This window comes from Microcebus murinus, unplaced genomic scaffold, assembly GCF_040939455.1.
Source record: "Microcebus murinus isolate Inina unplaced genomic scaffold, M.murinus_Inina_mat1.0 scaf006_hap2_Mmur4.0, whole genome shotgun sequence".
Lineage (NCBI taxonomy): Eukaryota > Metazoa > Chordata > Mammalia > Primates > Cheirogaleidae > Microcebus > Microcebus murinus.
This window is the reverse complement of record NW_027438952.1, coordinates 1,125,803-1,135,272: the sequence shown is the minus strand read 5'-3', so window position 1 is coordinate 1,135,272 and position 9,470 is coordinate 1,125,803. Positions and strand designations below refer to the sequence as shown.

Here is a 9,470-nt window from a genome sequence, read left to right as displayed (position 1 = left end):
GCGGCTTTTTTTTTTTTTTTGCCTCTCGTTCTGTCCCCTTTCTGGGAGCGCGGCGGCGGCCCGGGGTGGGGGTCACCCCCACCCTCAGCGCCCGCCGCTGTGCCTGGCGCCCCAGCCCGCACCGTGGGGCCTCCTCTTGTCCCAAGCCGCGACACCGCCGCCACGCGGCAGCACGCGTGGCATCTGGACTGTCAGGTCTCAGACCAAAGGTCTGCTCTGTGGGAACCGACACGCTGGAGGAAACCTTGAGAGTCTGAGAGGGGAGGGAGTTCCAGAAGAAGGCCAGGATGTCATTTTGAGGGAGTATGTGACCAGAACTCGTCCCGTTGCTTTTGGGGTTCTACGGGCTCCACGTAGGAATCTTTGGTGGTGGCACCTGATGTTGGGGGATCCGGAGTCACACCCAGACCTGCTCCACAGGCCTCCTTTTACTTTTCTCTTCGGATTCATTATTTTTAAAAAGTGTCTCTTACCTCTATTATTGCATTTTCTTTTTTTTTTTTTCTTTTTTTTTTTTTTTTTTTGAGACAGAGTCTCACTTTGTTGTCCAGGCTAGAGTGAGTGCCGTGGCGTCACCCTAGCTCACAGCAACCTCAAACTCCTGGGCTCGAGTGATCCTTCTGCCTCAGCCTCCCGAGTAGCTGGGACTACAGGCATGCGCCACTATGCCCGGCTAATTTTTTTTTATATATATATATATATCAGTTGGCCAATCAATTTCTTTCTATTTATAGTAGAGACGGGGTCTCGCTCTTGCTCAGGCTGGTTTTGAACTCCTGACCTTGAGCAATCCACCCGCCTCGGCCTCCCAAGAGCTAGGATTACAGGCGTGAGCCACCGCGCCCGGCCTCTATTATTGCATTTTCTTTTCTCTCTCTTTTCAAGCAGATGATGGGAGTACAAGTATTCAGGTGACATGTGTTGCCCGTGCCCCCCTCCCCCCTGTGTTCTTATTCATTTACCTCTCATGTTGTATACCTCCAGCGTATTGTGGGGGTACCAATGTTAAGGTCGGGTACGTTGCCCTCTCCCAGCCTCCCCCCTCGGGTCATTAGCTTCAAGTGCGCCCATGCCCCAGTCGGTGCGCACCCACCCCATTCCTAATGGATGTGTATGCCCATCCCCTCCCCCCACCCGCCCGACACCCACCCGAGGAAGGGGATTCCTCTCTGTCCACTTAGGTGTCCATCCGTTCGTACCAATTTGCCGGTGAGCGCGCTCACGTGGTGCTCGTGTGTCCATTCTTGGGATACTTGGCTTACTGGAACGGGTTCCAGCTCTGGCCAGGAGAACACGAGAGGTGCCCTCTCACCGCTGCTCCTCACAGCCGAATGGCACTCCGTGGTGTCCACGCGCCACATTTTATTAATGCACTCCTGGATGGATGGGCACTCGGGTCGCTTCCACATCTTTGCGATTGTGAATTGTGCCCTAACTGTAACCCTAACCCTTACCCAGCCCGTCTCCTCTGCCCCTGCCTGACTCGCTCCTCCCCGGCCAGGCCCGTCACTGTCCTGGGCCCCCGCCTGACCGGCTCCTTCCCGCCCGGCCTGTCACCGTCCTCTGCCCCTGCCTGACATGCTCCTTCCCGCCCGGCCTCTCACCGTCCTCGGCCCCTGCCTGACCGGCTGGCTCCTCCGTCGCCTGGGCCTTCCAAGGGCTTGGTGTGGACGCTGCTTCCAGGAAGCCCTCCAGAAACCCGGCAGCAGGGTGGCCGCAGCAGTCTCCAGCAGCCGTCCCTAAGGCGCTTGTGCGGGGAACGTGCCCCCCCGCTGTGCCCCCTCCCCCCCCCCCCCCCCCGCTGTGCCGTGGGGGGGCCCAGCCTGGTGTCTTGCCTGAGGCCCTGGGGCTGCCGCTCCCCGCAAGGGGAGAGCCCCGGAGGTGGGGACCGCCTCCTGATGGGGACGTACACGCAGCTCTCCACGTCGGATTCCGGGGCTCTCTGTCCTGCCCGAAGGCCCAGCTGGCCTGCGGGTCCTTAGAGTGGCAAAAACATCCGAAAACTGAGACTGAGGGTCCGGTGGGTGTCTGCACTTTTGTGCTGGGCACCCCAGGGAGGCCCGGGGGCTGGCTGGACAACGTGGTCTGCTGGGCGGGGGGTTTGGAGGAGCAACCGATGCCCTTTGCACTTTGGGTAGCAAGGGTCTGAGGTGTCTCTGAGCCCTGTGCCATGTCGGTGGAGGGGTGGGGGCGGGGGGTGGGGGGGAAGAGGAGGAGGAGGAGGTGGGAAGGGCCGGGGCCTGCAGTCCTGTTCCCGGGGTGGCACGGCAAGTGGCTTCTTCCACAGGCTGCTTGGCCTGGGCTCCCTGTACCTGGGCCTTTGGAGGACTGGCCCTGTGCTTGCCAACACTTCCTGCAGGGACCCAGAGCTGGGAGGTGGCGTCTCTCAGCCCTGGGTCGGGCAGAGCCCCAGCGGGCCATGCCCACAACCTCTCTCAGCACCGGTCCCCCAGAAGGCTCCTTTGGGACCAGGATTCTCTTGCGGTGACTCTTTAAGGTCTGGCCCCTGGATGGAGGGGCACCAGGAGTAGAGGAGCAGGAAGGGGAAGGGGGTGGCCATGCGAGGGGACACTTTGCGGCCAAGTCCCAGCTTCAGCCTGATCCTCCTGGGAACCCGAACCCCGCTCTGAGACAAGGAGCCGGGCTTCGCATTCCCACAGCAGCCAGTCGTGGGCTGAGGACACCTGGGGCGTTGGGAACTCCCTGGCTTCTCCTTGGTTTAACATCTGGAGCTGCTTGGGAATCGCGCCGCCACACACACCCGAGTGCAGGTGTCTTCCGCACAGACTGCGGGCCTCGCTCTTCTGAATGCCGCTAGCTCGCCACCCACCCACGGGTGAACCTGGTCAGGGTGCTTTCTCTCGGGGGCAGACTCTGATCCGGGCGGGCTACCGGTGTCTCTGTTTGCTCGTTTCTTTCTTCCATTTCGGGAAAGGCTTCCTTGCTGGGTGTGGAAATCTCCTATGCCTTCCCTCGCCTATTCTGTCAGCTTTCAAATTCTCTTTCAGTTGCCACCCTCACAGATGGATTAGGAAACTCTTTCCGGTGCACTCATTAGTGAAATGACCTCAAGGAAGCTGGAATCCAATATCTAATCGCCGATTTTTAGCGAGTCCACACGCCAGGGTGGTCGGGGTCCAATGCAGCCCCGGCCAGGCCCAGGCCCCTTGGACTGGGCCACAGGAGGACACAGAGGAGGGTCCCGGCCCCCACGGTAGCGGTGCCGGCAGTTCTCCAAGGGCTTGGGCGTTTTCCAGAGGTGGGAGATGGAGGGGACTGATTTCTTCAGCGCCCCACAAACCACGCCACCCCACCCCACCCCACCCCACCCATGGGACACATCCCCAGAGAGAGATGCCCCATACACTCGCTCCCCTCCCCCTTGCGCTGTGCCCCAGCCCTGGCCCGGGGGAATAGGCGGCAGCCCACCCACAGGGCGGGGGGAGGGGGGCACAGCTGAAAGCGGTTGTGGGGGAGGGCGGCCCCTGGCTGGGGTCAGAGGGCGAGCGCCGGGCGCGTGCGCAGTCAGCGGCGGCGACGCGCTGGGGGTGGGCGGCGGGTAGGTGAAGGAGGCCAGGCGGGGAGAGGAGGGGGGCTGGAAGGTCTCCACCTTGGCGAGTCCAGCCGTGGAGGCGCATCTTGTGTGAGTGTGAGTGAGTGTGAGTGTGTGTGTGTGTAGAGAGAGACAGCCCCCCGCCCCGCCCCGCCCCGCCCATCACCCCGGTCCCTCGGAGCCCGCCGGACCCGGCCGCCGGCGAACTCAACAGGCCCGGCCCGGCGCGGGGCCTGGGGCGGGAGGCGGCGGCGGGGAAGCGCAGAGAGGCTCGGCTTCTTGAGCGGGGCAGGGGCGCCCTCCGCCGTCTAGGGCCACACCACCCTGAACGCCCCCCATCTCCTCTGGTCTCGGAAGCTAAGCAGGGTCGGGCCTCGTTAGTACTTGGATGGGAGACCGCCCGGGAATCACGGGTGCCCTAGGCGGCGGCTTTTTTTTTTTTTTTGCCTCTCGTTCTGTCCCCTTTCTGGGAGCGCGGCGGCGGCCCGGGGTGGGGGTCACCCCCACCCTCAGCGCCCGCCGCTGTGCCTGGCGCCCCAGCCCGCACCGTGGGGCCTCCTCTTGTCCCAAGCCGCGACACCGCCGCCACGCGGCAGCACGCGTGGCATCTGGACTGTCAGGTCTCAGACCAAAGGTCTGCTCTGTGGGAACCGACACGCTGGAGGAAACCTTGAGAGTCTGAGAGGGGAGGGAGTTCCAGAAGAAGGCCAGGATGTCATTTTGAGGGAGTATGTGACCAGAACTCGTCCCGTTGCTTTTGGGGTTCTACGGGCTCCACGTAGGAATCTTTGGTGGTGGCACCTGATGTTGGGGGATCCGGAGTCACACCCAGACCTGCTCCACAGGCCTCCTTTTACTTTTCTCTTCGGATTCATTATTTTTAAAAAGTGTCTCTTACCTCTATTATTGCATTTTCTTTTTTTTTTTTTCTTTTTTTTTTTTTTTTTGAGACAGAGTCTCACTTTGTTGTCCAGGCTAGAGTGAGTGCCGTGGCGTCACCCTAGCTCACAGCAACCTCAAACTCCTGGGCTCGAGTGATCCTTCTGCCTCAGCCTCCCGAGTAGCTGGGACTACAGGCATGCGCCACTATGCCCGGCTAATTTTTTTTTATATATATATATATATCAGTTGGCCAATCAATTTCTTTCTATTTATAGTAGAGACGGGGTCTCGCTCTTGCTCAGGCTGGTTTTGAACTCCTGACCTTGAGCAATCCACCCGCCTCGGCCTCCCAAGAGCTAGGATTACAGGCGTGAGCCACCGCGCCCGGCCTCTATTATTGCATTTTCTTTTCTCTCTCTTTTCAAGCAGATGATGGGAGTACAAGTATTCAGGTGACATGTGTTGCCCGTGCCCCCCTCCCCCCTGTGTTCTTATTCATTTACCTCTCATGTTGTATACCTCCAGCGTATTGTGGGGGTACCAATGTTAAGGTCGGGTACGTTGCCCTCTCCCAGCCTCCCCCCTCGGGTCATTAGCTTCAAGTGCGCCCATGCCCCAGTCGGTGCGCACCCACCCCATTCCTAATGGATGTGTATGCCCATCCCCTCCCCCCACCCGCCCGACACCCACCCGAGGAAGGGGATTCCTCTCTGTCCACTTAGGTGTCCATCCGTTCGTACCAATTTGCCGGTGAGCGCGCTCACGTGGTGCTCGTGTGTCCATTCTTGGGATACTTGGCTTACTGGAACGGGTTCCAGCTCTGGCCAGGAGAACACGAGAGGTGCCCTCTCACCGCTGCTCCTCACAGCCGAATGGCACTCCGTGGTGTCCACGCGCCACATTTTATTAATGCACTCCTGGATGGATGGGCACTCGGGTCGCTTCCACATCTTTGCGATTGTGAATTGTGCCCTAACTGTAACCCTAACCCTTACCCAGCCCGTCTCCTCTGCCCCTGCCTGACTCGCTCCTCCCCGGCCAGGCCCGTCACTGTCCTGGGCCCCCGCCTGACCGGCTCCTTCCCGCCCGGCCTGTCACCGTCCTCTGCCCCTGCCTGACATGCTCCTTCCCGCCCGGCCTCTCACCGTCCTCGGCCCCTGCCTGACCGGCTGGCTCCTCCGTCGCCTGGGCCTTCCAAGGGCTTGGTGTGGACGCTGCTTCCAGGAAGCCCTCCAGAAACCCGGCAGCAGGGTGGCCGCAGCAGTCTCCAGCAGCCGTCCCTAAGGCGCTTGTGCGGGGATCGTGCCCCCCCGCTGTGCCCCCTCCCCCCCCCCCCCGCTGTGCCGTGGGGGGGCCCAGCCTGGTGTCTTGCCTGAGGCCCTGGGGCTGCCGCTCCCCGCAAGGGGAGAGCCCCGGAGGTGGGGACCGCCTCCTGATGGGGACGTACACGCAGCTCTCCACGTCGGATTCCGGGGCTCTCTGTCCTGCCCGAAGGCCCAGCTGGCCTGCGGGTCCTTAGAGTGGCAAAAACATCCGAAAACTGAGACTGAGGGTCCGGTGGGTGTCTGCACTTTTGTGCTGGGCACCCCAGGGAGGCCCGGGGGCTGGCTGGACAACGTGGTCTGCTGGGCGGGGGGTTTGGAGGAGCAACCGATGCCCTTTGCACTTTGGGTAGCAAGGGTCTGAGGTGTCTCTGAGCCCTGTGCCATGTCGGTGGAGGGGTGGGGGCGGGGGGTGGGGGGGAAGAGGAGGAGGAGGAGGTGGGAAGGGCCGGGGCCTGCAGTCCTGTTCCCGGGGTGGCACGGCAAGTGGCTTCTTCCACAGGCTGCTTGGCCTGGGCTCCCTGTACCTGGGCCTTTGGAGGACTGGCCCTGTGCTTGCCAACACTTCCTGCAGGGACCCAGAGCTGGGAGGTGGCGTCTCTCAGCCCTGGGTCGGGCAGAGCCCCAGCGGGCCATGCCCACAACCTCTCTCAGCACCGGTCCCCCAGAAGGCTCCTTTGGGACCAGGATTCTCTTGCGGTGACTCTTTAAGGTCTGGCCCCTGGATGGAGGGGCACCAGGAGTAGAGGAGCAGGAAGGGGAAGGGGGTGGCCATGCGAGGGGACACTTTGCGGCCAAGTCCCAGCTTCAGCCTGATCCTCCTGGGAACCCCGCTCTGAGACAAGGAGCCGGGCTTCGCATTCCCACAGCAGCCAGTCGTGGGCTGAGGACACCTGGGGCGTTGGGAACTCCCTGGCTTCTCCTTGGTTTAACATCTGGAGCTGCTTGGGAATCGCGCCGCCACACACACCCGAGTGCAGGTGTCTTCCGCACAGACTGCGGGCCTCGCTCTTCTGAATGCCGCTAGCTCGCCACCCACCCACGGGTGAACCTGGTCAGGGTGCTTTCTCTCGGGGGCAGACTCTGATCCGGGCGGGCTACCGGTGTCTCTGTTTGCTCGTTTCTTTCTTCCATTTCGGGAAAGGCTTCCTTGCTGGGTGTGGAAATCTCCTATGCCTTCCCTCGCCTATTCTGTCAGCTTTCAAATTCTCTTTCAGTTGCCACCCTCACAGATGGATTAGGAAACTCTTTCCGGTGCACTCATTAGTGAAATGACCTCAAGGAAGCTGGAATCCAATATCTAATGGCCGATTTTTGGCGAGTCCACACGCCAGGGTGGTCGGGGTCCAATGCAGCCCCGGCCAGGCCCAGGCCCCTTGGACTGGGCCACAGGAGGACACAGAGGAGGGTCCCGGCCCCCACGGTAGCGGTGCCGGCAGTTCTCCAAGGGCTTGGGCGTTTTCCAGAGGTGGGAGATGGAGGGGACTGATTTCTTCAGCGCCCCACAAACCACGCCACCCCACCCCACCCCACCCCACCCATGGGACACATCCCCAGAGAGAGATGCCCCATACACTCGCTCCCCTCCCCCTTGCGCTGTGCCCCAGCCCTGGCCCGGGGGAATAGGCGGCAGCCCACCCACAGGGCGGGGGGAGGGGGGCACAGCTGAAAGCGGTTGTGGGGGAGGGCGGCCCCTGGCTGGGGTCAGAGGGCGAGCGCCGGGCGCGTGCGCAGTCAGCGGCGGCGACGCGCTGGGGGTGGGCGGCGGGTAGGTGAAGGAGGCCAGGCGGGGAGAGGAGGGGGGCTGGAAGGTCTCCACCTTGGCGAGTCCAGCCGTGGAGGCGCATCTTGTGTGAGTGTGAGTGAGTGTGAGTGTGTGTGTGTGTAGAGAGAGACAGCCCCCCGCCCCGCCCCGCCCCGCCCATCACCCCGGTCCCTCGGAGCCCGCCGGACCCGGCCGCCGGCGAACTCAACAGGCCCGGCCCGGCGCGGGGCCTGGGGCGGGAGGCGGCGGCGGGGAAGCGCAGAGAGGCTCGGCTTCTTGAGCGGGGCAGGGGCGCCCTCCGCCGTCTAGGGCCACACCACCCTGAACGCCCCCCATCTCCTCTGGTCTCGGAAGCTAAGCAGGGTCGGGCCTCGTTAGTACTTGGATGGGAGACCGCCCGGGAATCACGGGTGCCCTAGGCGGCGGCTTTTTTTTTTTTTTTGCCTCTCGTTCTGTCCCCTTTCTGGGAGCGCGGCGGCGGCCCGGGGTGGGGGTCACCCCCACCCTCAGCGCCCGCCGCTGTGCCTGGCGCCCCAGCCCGCACCGTGGGGCCTCCTCTTGTCCCAAGCCGCGACACCGCCGCCACGCGGCAGCACGCGTGGCATCTGGACTGTCAGGTCTCAGACCAAAGGTCTGCTCTGTGGGAACCGACACGCTGGAGGAAACCTTGAGAGTCTGAGAGGGGAGGGAGTTCCAGAAGAAGGCCAGGATGTCATTTTGAGGGAGTATGTGACCAGAACTCGTCCCGTTGCTTTTGGGGTTCTACGGGCTCCACGTAGGAATCTTTGGTGGTGGCACCTGATGTTGGGGGATCCGGAGTCACACCCAGACCTGCTCCACAGGCCTCCTTTTACTTTTCTCTTCGGATTCATTATTTTTAAAAAGTGTCTCTTACCTCTATTATTGCATTTTCTTTTTTTTTTTTTCTTTTTTTTTTTTTTTTTTTGAGACAGAGTCTCACTTTGTTGTCCAGGCTAGAGTGAGTGCCGTGGCGTCACCCTAGCTCACAGCAACCTCAAACTCCTGGGCTCGAGTGATCCTTCTGCCTCAGCCTCCCGAGTAGCTGGGACTACAGGCATGCGCCACTATGCCCGGCTAATTTTTTTTTATATATATATATATATCAGTTGGCCAATCAATTTCTTTCTATTTATAGTAGAGACGGGGTCTCGCTCTTGCTCAGGCTGGTTTTGAACTCCTGACCTTGAGCAATCCACCCGCCTCGGCCTCCCAAGAGCTAGGATTACAGGCGTGAGCCACCGCGCCCGGCCTCTATTATTGCATTTTCTTTTCTCTCTCTTTTCAAGCAGATGATGGGAGTACAAGTATTCAGGTGACATGTGTTGCCCGTGCCCCCCTCCCCCCTGTGTTCTTATTCATTTACCTCTCATGTTGTATACCTCCAGCGTATTGTGGGGGTACCAATGTTAAGGTCGGGTACGTTGCCCTCTCCCAGCCTCCCCCCTCGGGTCATTAGCTTCAAGTGCGCCCATGCCCCAGTCGGTGCGCACCCACCCCATTCCTAATGGATGTGTATGCCCATCCCCTCCCCCCACCCGCCCGACACCCACCCGAGGAAGGGGATTCCTCTCTGTCCACTTAGGTGTCCATCCGTTCGTACCAATTTGCCGGTGAGCGCGCTCACGTGGTGCTCGTGTGTCCATTCTTGGGATACTTGGCTTACTGGAACGGGTTCCAGCTCTGGCCAGGAGAACACGAGAGGTGCCCTCTCACCGCTGCTCCTCACAGCCGAATGGCACTCCGTGGTGTCCACGCGCCACATTTTATTAATGCACTCCTGGATGGATGGGCACTCGGGTCGCTTCCACATCTTTGCGATTGTGAATTGTGCCCTAACTGTAACCCTAACCCTTACCCAGCCCGTCTCCTCTGCCCCTGCCTGACTCGCTCCTCCCCGGCCAGGCCCGTCACTGTCCTGGGCCCCCGC

The 9,470-nt window shown here is 61.3% G+C and overlaps 2 pseudogenes; both read left to right on the top strand.

The window, feature by feature from the left end:
• The first annotated feature begins 3,859 nt into the window (after positions 1-3,859).
• On the top strand, positions 3,860-3,978 carry LOC142866670 (uncharacterized; annotated as a pseudogene).
• A 3,847-nt stretch (positions 3,979-7,825) lies between these two features.
• On the top strand, positions 7,826-7,944 carry LOC142866669 (uncharacterized; annotated as a pseudogene).
• The last annotated feature ends 1,526 nt before the right edge of the window (positions 7,945-9,470 follow it).